Raw genomic sequence first — 11424 nt, forward strand, 5'->3', positions numbered from 1 at the left:
AAATAGTCTCATTACATGAAAATGCTGTTGTTAAAAAAAAATAATGGATCGTGCACCAAAGAGGATCAAAGACACCTCCATAAACTTCATTAGATGAACTGTGAACAGTGTAGATACCTTGGCTTCCACTCAGGAAAATAGAACAATATACCAATTGCTCCAGAGGCAATGGAATTTGATTTCTTGGATATTTTTCCAGAAGAAGAAATGGTGGATAATGATCACCCATAATTGTCAAAAACAAAGAAATCCAAGACTAATGAAAAAATATTAATACAGTGGAATTGTCGAACAAAACATTGACATCAAGACTCCTCGCATTCTCTTGCTGAAATATAAACCAATATGCTTCTGCCTACAGGAAACATTTGAAGCCAAGTGGTGATCCAGCTCTGCATTTCACTCTCATTCGTAAGGACAGGGGATGGATCTACCCACAGAGGAGTCACCAACCTTGTGGGCTACATAGATTAGGAGACTGCCAAGCAAATCCAACTTAACGCCAGCATAGAAGCAGTTGCTATCTGACTCTCAATTGGAAATATAATTACAGTATTTCTCAAGATGACCTTGATATCATATTGTAGTGACCATTCCATTATTTAAATATACACTTTATTCTTTGGGATAGTGCCTACAGAAAGAATTGCTGAGATCAGGCTCAACAATTCTTCTCTCTTAAACACAGGAAGTAATATCTTCCATATGCCTACCCAGAAAATATGGAAAAAGGATGACTTAGCTGTTCATTTTCCTTTTCCCACTGTTGAAGTGGAAAATTGATATCTATTTGGGAGCAATCACTTTCCCATACCTTTCTACATGGGCAACCATGTACTATATCACATTTCATGATGCAAAATTGAGCATGCTGACTGGTCTATCCTTTCCTCATTAGCAGAATTTGCCACTGTCAGCTCATCTATTAGTGATGCAGTGAATCGTGTAACAGAATGTATCATAGAAGCTTCCAGAATGGCAATTTCTAAAACATCTAGTTTGTTTCCACGTTTTCCTAAGCCATGGTGGAATTGCAATTGCACAGCAACTGAAGAATCCCAGAAGAAAGCTTGGGGAATTTTTTCGCAGATACCCCACATCAAATTTAATTGCTTTCAAACATGCTTGGATGCCCAAACAAGGTATCCGTTGTGAGAGCTAGATGGAATCCTGTATCCAATATGCATCTATAACAATAGCAAACAAGTATAGGGGGGAAAAATCCAGGATTGAAAGGCAGATACACCACCCATCAGCTTCCATTCTAGAACAATAATGGTTGCACAGTTTCCAACCAAACAATTCCGGCACTTTTAGGGAGATTTTTGCTAAAACATCTTATTCCCCCCCCCACCCAAGTTCCCTGCCCAAAAATTAAAAGCAGAAAAAAAAAGTCTTTTCTCGCAACAGCATTGAAGAATACAGCAGGCTATTCAAAAAGAAATGAAAGCTGCTTTGTTTAAGTGCTGTCTATCTCTATAGGACCCATAAAATTCATTATGAGATGACAAATCATCTGTCGCCATTGTCCATAGATCAACTGCTGCACCTTTATAACAAAAGAATTTTCCGTGATGGCATATTTTCGGATACTTGGCAAATGATATTATTATTCCCTGTTCTAAGCCAGGGAAGGTACAAAATCGCCAAATAACTGTCCAATTGATATGAATAGCTGCTGCTGCAAGATTGTGGATAAAATGGTTGATTCTCGTCTTTTACAATTTCTGAAGAGAAACAAAATTTTTACCAGAACAATCTGGCTTCCAAAATTATCATTATACTAAACTAGTCTGGCTGGTGGCATCCATGAGATTTGAAATAATGAAATACTGAATGACCTACACAAATTTGGTCTTAGACGGAATTTCTCTCTTTTATCAAAAATTTCTTATGTAACCGAATCTGCCAAGTCCAAGTGGGATCCTCTTTCTCTCTCCTGACTGTATACCCAAGAGGAGGGTATCTGACAAAGTTCAGTTATAAGTTTCTCACTTATTGCAATCATGGTCAACTCCATAACAACTTCTTCCATGAGTAAGTATTGCCCTCTATGTGGATGGCTTCAACCATTTTCTGTCATTCATGTAATATGAGATTCATAGACAGTTGTAACATGCCACTGACCATCTCTCAAAATTAGCACTTGAAGATGCATTCAGATTCTCACAGCAGGAGAGTTTGTGCACCCTTTGCTGCAGGCATGGTCTTCCTGAACCAGAACTTGGACTAGAACAAAATAATCCCAATTACACCAAAAGATATGTTCTTGATACTCATATTTGACGACAAACTTAGCTTCCTCCCTCACATACGGCAGGCAGACAACTGCTGTAAAGCAATCAATGCCCTTTTCGCCATCCTCCACCTCTTGGAATGCTGCCAGGTGTTCTTTTTCCCATCTGTATCATGCACTTATAAGATCAAAAAACTTCATTATGGATCCCAATTCTATGCGTGTGCCAGAGAAAGTACTCTACAAATGGCTAGACCCTGTTCATCATCGAGCCATAAAATGGCAAGTGGTGCTTTTTGAACTTCAACAATTTCTAGGCTGTACATTGAGGCAAATGAACCACCATTGTTGCTTCAAACTTAAACAGTTGTCGCTATTATATGCTACAAATATAATCCCTGCCAGACCATCCCAGGTAGCCAACTTTTTTTTCTCCATAGTGAGAGAATCTGTACAACACCCATTCAAACTGCTATATGTCTGCTCGATTTCCGAATAAAAACTCTCACAGCCTCCAGATATTGTGATAGTCAACAGATGCTACTAAACACCTTTTACCATACCATAGATGGCGAACCTATGGCAAGTCAACGATTTACAGGTGATATCCTTTTATACGCTTATAAATTAATCGACCATTTTTTTATTGTTACAATATGCACAAGTTAAATTTTGTTTTACACGAGAGAGCAGCTATGAAGATGTGCATATGATTGGTGAAATTGCGACCCAAACAATTCACAATTCTTGAGTTGAAATGCTAATTCTCTTCAATCGAATTCCATAACATCCGAAATTGTCATAACAACATTCACTATTTCACTACTCTTAGTTTTAACACATTCACAAAGGGGCGTAGTTTATCGTTCTGATGGAACTTCTCATTTCCGGTGGGCTCAACTCGCACAAAGTTTCAACCCTTGGTTGAATTTTATTGCTGCTTATTTGAGTTGGCAGACGAACTCATATGCATTATATAGCATGTTTCAATTTGTGGGTGAATTTTATTTGAAGTTAGCCTTTGTGATCTGTCATAATGACATCAAGAATTTCAAATGCAATAAAACAAACTTATTTCATGTAATTGAAAAATTGGACAATAGGTTTTATTTAGATACTATGTTTCTGATGCAACGTATGGTTTTGCTTGAGTCTATACAGCATAGTTTCTGTGAGAGGGGACGTGATTCATTAGTTAGCACCGTTTTTATTCCAGCTGTCTCTGCACTATTTGTTGAGAAATATATTACACAGAGTGCAAAAGGCTCTGTACCTTATTCAGGGATACAATAAAACTACTTGTTTTTCTTGCATCTGCAGTATAATGGCTGCTTGGGAGTGCATGTGGTTAACTGCAGGGAGTAAGCTGATATCGCCTCGACATGAACATGTTCAAACATTAAATTATATATTTAGTTTAATCCTTTATCCAAGTGTAAGCAAACAAGTTTTGTGCCTGGCTTATCTTCAGGACTGGGGGAACTCGTGGCAAGTGAGGACTGACTTCACATTATTAGCCTTACTATCCCATAATGCAAAGTACATCTCCTTGCAGACATGTAAAATGCTATGCATAATGGGAAGGGTCACTACCCAGACTGGTTTCGACCTTGATTGAGTTCTTTTCAGTGGGAGCCAGACCCAGAGGTGATACCAAGGTTGAGGTAATGCAGAAGTCATATTTTCCTAAACCAGTTGCCAAAAGGTGTCACTCTTCCAACATCTTTCTCTAATCCAGAGTTATTTAATAAGGCAAGAAAATATGATTTCTGCATTACTTTAAACTTGGTATCACCTCTGGGTCTGGCTCCCACTGAAGAGACCTCAGTAAAGGTCGAAACCGGTCTGGGTAGTGACCCTTACCACTATGCATAGCTTTATACATGTCCAGAAGGAGATGTGCTTTGCATTATGGATACTAAGGCAAGTGATGTAAAGTCAATCCACCTTTGCCACGAGTTGCCTCAGTCCTGAAGATACTTCAGGTGCAAACTTTGTTTGCTTACACTTGGATAAAGGATTAAATTAAATACATGGGTGGTCATCTGAAAATTTCTCAGCCTCAACCATAAATGGCAACAGTATCGGCAAGATTTTTTTTTTCTAAGCTGGTACATCTATCATATAAACATCCATGTGAAATTGTAAGTCATTCTATCAAGTAAGTTTGTTTTTATACAGGTCTGAAGCAAAAGTGTTGTCTGTATCCCTTGAAATGAATAAAATTGAGTATCGTGTGGTTATAAAATTCTTTGTAAAAGAAGGTTTAACGCCAAAAGAAATTCATTCGAAGTTCATAAAACTTTATTGAAACTCTTCTTCGTTTTCGGCAATTAAGAAATGGGCTGCCGAGTTTAAACATGGCAGTACCAGCCTTGAAGATGATCCACGTGAAGGACGTCAAAAAGTGTAACAACACCAGAAATCACGATATGATATTAGATGACCCGGTGAGTCCAAGTGCGTGAAATTGCTGAGCCTATAGGCATTTCAAAAGAACGTGTAGGATACATTTTGCATGAAGAATTGCAAATAAAGAGCTTTGTGCAAGATGGGTGTCACGCAGGTCAAAAACAAACTCGCATGAAAATCTGAACAGAGCTTGGAGTTTTAACAAGAATGAAACTATTTATTTACTACTATCGATTTTTTACAATGGATGAGACTTGGATTCACCATTATACACTAGAATCCAAACAGCAATCAAAACAGTGGGTAGAAGACGGTTGTTCTGCTCCAAAGACGACAAAGTCAGTTCCATCAGCAGGAATGTTCATCGCGTGGGTGTTTTGGGATGCCAAAGGCATTTTGTTTATTAATTATCTTGAAAAGGATAAACAATAACCGGGGAATACTATTCCGATCTTTTAACCAGACTAGACGAAAAAATTCGTGAGAAAATGCCCGGTTTGCAGAAGAAAAAAATCATCTTTCATCAGAACAATGCACCTGCCCACGAAGGTGTTTTGGCAATGTAAAAATTAAGGGATCTACACTATGAGTTGTTGGAATGTCCACCCTATTCCTCAGATTTGGCTCCCTCTGACTTCTATCTGTTCCGAAAACTAAAACTATTCCGCGCTGGTCAGCGATTTTTATTCGTCAATCACCTCTTGACGAATAAAAATCGCTGACCAGCGCGGAATATACTGGGAACTACTACAGGTACGGAATAATGGCGCTGGAGCATCGCTGGAATAAATGTATTAGTCTTAAGGGAGATTATGTTGAAATAATCTCCCTTAAAAAAAATTCTCAATTATAAATTCGTTTTTTTTTCATTGTTAGGCTGAGAACTTTTCAGAAGACACATGTATATAATTTTATAGTCTAACAAGTGAATAAATTTCCAACATCCTTCTCTAATCCAGAGTAATTTAATAAAAAGTGTGACAACTTTTGGCAACTGGTATAGGGAAATATGACTTCTGAGTTACTTTAAACTTGGTAGCACCTCTGGGTCTGGCTCCCACTGAAGAGACCTCAATCAAGGTCGAAACCAGTCTGGGTAGTGAACCCTTCCCATTATGCATAGCATTTTACATGTCCGCAAGGAGATGTGCTTTGCATTATGGGATACTAAGGCTAATAATGTGAAGTCAGTCCTCCCTTGCCACGAGTTCCCCTAGTCCTGAAGATACATCAGGTGCAAACTGTTTGCTTTCGCTTGGATAAAGGATTAAACTAAATATATAATTTCGAGTCTAACCAAGTGAAAAAAGTTCCTATGTTCAAACATTTTTCGTGTGCGAGAGCGAGATATATGCAAAACGTTTTAATATCTTTTTTCATGAAGAAAAACCAGGTGTGCTATTTATACGCGAGTAAGTACAAGTTATATTCGAGTAAATGCGGTAAACGTTTCGCCGACAAGTTGATATCCTTCTGCTGCTTCCCCTGCTCAGCTGACTTCTATGGTGAGTTACAATCAGTGGTGCGCTATAAGGGGCTCGCGCGAGCCGTTTGTTAAATTTTTCTCAAATTTTTGAGCCCCTTGTTCTTCTTGTTTAATATTCTTGTAGAACCAGAAAATACCACCGTGTAATGTATCATCATCATAAGTGTTCTGTCTCTTGATAGCTCCAATGGTATAACTCAGCAGATTCTCTTCCCCCCATTTCCTCTGTCTCTTGCTTCCTCCTTCATTTCTTGATATCTTCTTGTTCCCATTATATCATCAACATCGTTAGTCGTCTTCTTCCTCTTGGTCGCTTTCCTTCAATTTTACCTTCTATCATTCTTTTCAGTAGGCTGTCTCCTCTTAATACATGTCCTATCCAGTTATGCTTTCTTCTTCTTATGGTCTTTAGTAAATTCCTTTCTTCTTGAACTCTTTGTAATATTTCTTCATTGGTGATTTTTTCAGTCCACTTTATTTTCTCCATTCTTCTCCATAACCACATTTCAAATGCCTCCAACATTTTAGCTTCTTTCTTCCTAATTGTTCATGTTTCTGACCCATATAAGGTCATACTCCAAATATAGCAGTTAATAAGCCTTTTCTTTAGATTTTTATTCATTTTATTAATAAACAAATTTTTCTTGCTATAAAAGGCATGTTTTCCTTTGTTGATTCTTTCTTTTATTTCCATGTCACATTTTCCATTTGCTTGTATTATACTACCAAGGTATTTGTATTGTCTCACTTGCTCTACACTTTCTCCATTCTTCATCACCTTGATACTTCTTGGTTTCCTGGAGACTCTTATCACTTTTGTTTTCTTTGAGTTAATTTTCATACCATATTTCTTGCATATATTTTCAAATTTTTGCATTAGGTGCTGTAGTTCATCTTTGGTATTAGCTAATATTGCTTGATCATCTGCAAATCTAATATTTTGTATTGTTCTTCCTCCAATAGTGATTCCTCTTCATAAAATGCTTCTTTTATCATTTCTTCTGTAAATATATTGAAAATCGTCGTTGACAGGCAGCATCCCTGTCTTACACCTCTGCCAATCACACATTTTTTAGTTTTTCCTACTTTTGTCTTTATTATGGCCGTCTGGTTCATATATAATTCAGTTATTAACCTTCGGTCTCTCCAATCTAAACCTATTTTGCGTAATACTTCCATCAGATTTTCCCATTTCACCATGTCAAATGCTTTTTCAAGGTCGATGAAACAAATATAAACTTCTTTATTTACTTCTATATTCCTTTCGCATATGGTCCTCATTACTCCAATTGCATCTCTGGTTCCTCTGTCTTTTCTAAATCCAAATTGATCATCCCCCAGAAAATACTCCACTCTATTATACAATCTTTGATTTAATATTCTTAGCAGTACTTTGGAGGCATGTGAGAGTATGCTTATAGTTCTGTAGTCACTGCACTTAGCAGGATTGCTTTTCTTTTCAATTGGTATAAGAATACTCTTGAAATCTTTAGACCATACTCCTGTTTTGTAAATGAGGTTGCAGAGTTTCCATGTTTCTGTTATACCTTTGTTCTCCAGTTGTTTTAGGATTTCACTAGGTATTCCATCCACTCCTTCCATCTTTCCACTTTTTAATTCCTTAACTGCTGTTTCTACTTCTCTCTTTAGTATTTCAGGACCTCTTTCTTCTGTTGAGATTTCATTTTGCTCTTCCAATTCAATTTTTGTTGGTCTTTCATTTTTTTGCGTAAAATTCTTTGATGTATTCCTTCCATCTTTCATTCTGTATTTCAGTATCATAAATCAGTTTTCCTTGCTTATCTTCTAATGACAGATTTCTTATGCTTTTTTTTAATATTTGTAATTTCTTTTGCTTTTTCAAACATTTTATCATATCGCCCCCTTCTTTCCATTTATTCAATTTCTTTGCATTCTGTTTTCAACCTTTCCTCTCTTGCTTTATCAGTTTCTCTTCTCAGTTCATTACTTAATACTTTGTATTTTCTTCTTCCCACTTCAGTGTTTACATTTTTCCATCTTCTTCTTTTTTCCATTTTTCTTATCATTTTATTTGTAATCCATGGCTTTTTAATTATTTTTCCTTCCACAAAACTTATCTCTTCAGCACCTGTTTCATAGATCAAGTTTTTCAGTTGGTTCCATTTTGCATTAACATCCATAGTTTTTTCAGATATATTCTCTTTGTTCCTTATTTTATTTTCCAGTTCTTCTCTGAATTTCCTACCTGCATCTCCTTGGAGTTTTTCTTGGTTCCACCTTTTCTTGCTTTTACCTTTGTTTATTTTCTTATATCGTATTCTTAACTCCATAACAAACAAATTATGGTCTGAGTCAATATCAGCTCCTGGATATGTTGATATCCTTTTTACACTGTTTCTGTACCTGTTTTGTATTAACATATAATCAATCTGGTATCTTGCGATATCACCTGGCATTTTCCATGTATATCTTCTTCTCTTTGGAAGTTTAAACCAAGTATTACCAATGATTAGTTTATGTCTTTTACAAAACTCTATAAGTCTTTCACCTCTCTCATTCCTTTTTCCAAGGCCATATCTTCCTGTTATTCCCTTCTCTACCTTTTCACCTACCACCGCATTCCAGTCTCCCATCCAGATGGTACACCTTTTAGTTCTGTCTTCTTCCATTATCTCTTCTATTTGATTATATATCTCTTCTACTTCATTTTCATCATGGTCACTTGTGGGCATATATATCTGTATAATCATTATGTTCACAGGCTTTGCTTTCAGTTTAATCATAATCACTCTGTCACTTTTATATATTATTTTTTCTACTGAATTTTTAACCTTTTCATTCAAAACAAACGCTACTCCATTTTTCCCCCGTGTTCTACAAGAATATATAATTCTATAACCATCACTTTAAAAATCTATATCTTCCTATCTGACTTCACTTAGACCAACCACATCCAATTTATTCCTCTCATTTCTTTCTTCAAGTACTCTAATTTACCAGCTCTTAACATTGTTCTTACATTCCAAGTTGCAACATGTATAGTTTCTATCTCATTCTCTCTTGGATGTCTTATTTCTTCCCATTTTCCTCAATACTTGGGATCCCATCCTCATTGTCCATTTGAGGATTTCGTAGATTAATGACCTGAGAAGCCTCATTTCTTCTTCTGCCAGGCATGAAATCCATCGTTTGCTGATAGACCCTATAAGCATCTGCAGATACTTAGTCATAGGTCGTATGCAATGCGTAGTGTGTATTCGTAAATCGTCTACTCAACACTCTCCCCCCCCCCCAAGATTAAATCGTGAGTGTGCCACTGACTGCCCCATACCATTATTCACATCATACCGCCAAATATGTTGGTAGCTTACAGAAAGAAGAGACCAACATATTTCACCCCTCCTATTTACTATGAACATGTCTTTCAGGCCCACAGAAGAGAATAATACTCTGATTCATTTCAAAGTTTAACGGAATAAATTTAATGGGGGAAAAAAAGTCTAAATAGTCGATTAGAGGTCAGCTTGAATGGTGGAATTCATACTGGTGGTCATTGATTAATTGTTGAGCCTCTAGATAGAGGGGAAGTTGATTATTGATGACTTTCTCATTATTTTGGAGAGGACTGAGGTCATGATGATTGGCCGGTAGTTTGACTGTAGACCTCCCTTTCTTGGAATAGTCTGGATATGAATTAAGTACCAGCTATGTATAATAGATTCAAAAGACAATATAGAACAAGCGTTAATTCTGGTTTATTTGTTTTGTTTTGGTTTAATGGCGCAAGGACAACTATAGTCATGCTTAGCCAGAACACATGTAATAAATAAGCGACACACTTCTAAAAACTATATATAAAAATAAATGAAACATTTCTTAGAAGTACACAAGGTAATAAATAAGTAAATTTATTTATTTAATTTTATTTTATTTATTTTTTTTATATTTTTTGACAGATATTGTAATAGGCATGTTGTAGTCCTATCTGTCCGCAAATTGTTGAGAAATTGTGCCATCCCAGGTCAACAATCAGTGATACCATACTAATATGGAAGCGCAGTGAGTCTGCAAGTGCTACCCGTAGGTGGACGACTGAGAAAACCGAAACACGATATGATAAAAAGTGTCCGGGCACAACGGAAAACGATGCTATAAAAGTGACTGAAACAACCAGAAAAAAACTCAAGAAAACGTTAGAAAATAAAATAATAAAATATATTTGGAAACAGAATCTGGAAACAGATTGAAAAAATTAGAAAAAACAGAGGAAAGCATTAAAAAATGAAATTTTAAAAAAAATTATAAATACTCTGGAAACAGAATCAGGACAGGAAACTGAAATAAATCGAAATGAGAAAAATGAAGTAACAAAGGACATACTTTCAGCTAATGCCAACTTTAAATCGCAAAGAGGAAAAACTATACATCACCAGTGACAGCAAGTGGCTTTTTTTAATCAAAAACAGGGTGAATGAGAGAAGGATGAAAATAAAACTCACTCCGAATATCACAAGAGCAAGAAATTGGGAGAGGCTGCGAAAAAATCTATACAGATAATAATATTAATAACACACAATATTGAACGTTATTTGCCTAAAGTGTAATGGTCTAAATCAGGGGTCGGCAAACTGCGGCTCTTTGGGTACATACATGTGGCTCTGAAGTAAAATTGAAAATGAAAACAAAACTATCGTAGTTTAATTTATAAAATTTTTAAAGATTATACAGAGGGAGTGGAGGGGATGGTTGAGCACATGGTAGGCAGGGCAGCCAAAGAAAGTGACTAATTAGGATTAGGTTTTAGGGTGCCTCGTCATCTAATATCATTTGCAGAGCAACAAAGTGACTAATAAGTGATCGCACGTGTGTGTTAGCATTTCAACTCAATTAGCGGCTTGCTTTTATCTTTCAGTCTCGCGATTTCCGAAAAATATACAAATACTGGGGTTAACTCACAACACACTTTGTCCAAGTAGTACTTAGCACTTCTGAAGATATATTATAAATAAAATATTATTTATAAAATTATAAATATTTTATTGTTGAAGGAGGGAAACCTTCAACAATAAAAATCAATAAACAACAAGCAATTGGTTGAAATGTGGTCATGTGGATAACAGTGTTCACTTCAAATCTGACAAAACAGCAAGGGAGTGTGAAAGCAATAAAACCATATTGTTTTTCACTTCACTCCCTCTTTTATTACTCATCACTCTGCCGCTATTTTTATTTTTTTAAGTATCCATTTTATTTCAATAATTTATACTTACTTATTCAATTTTATGTTTGGATAATTAAAATATATAGA

This window comes from Typopeltis vanoorti, chromosome 23 (genome assembly GCF_054136105.1).
Source record: "Typopeltis vanoorti isolate ZY-2024b chromosome 23, IOZ_Tvanoo_1.0, whole genome shotgun sequence".
Lineage (NCBI taxonomy): Eukaryota > Metazoa > Arthropoda > Arachnida > Uropygi > Thelyphonidae > Typopeltis > Typopeltis vanoorti.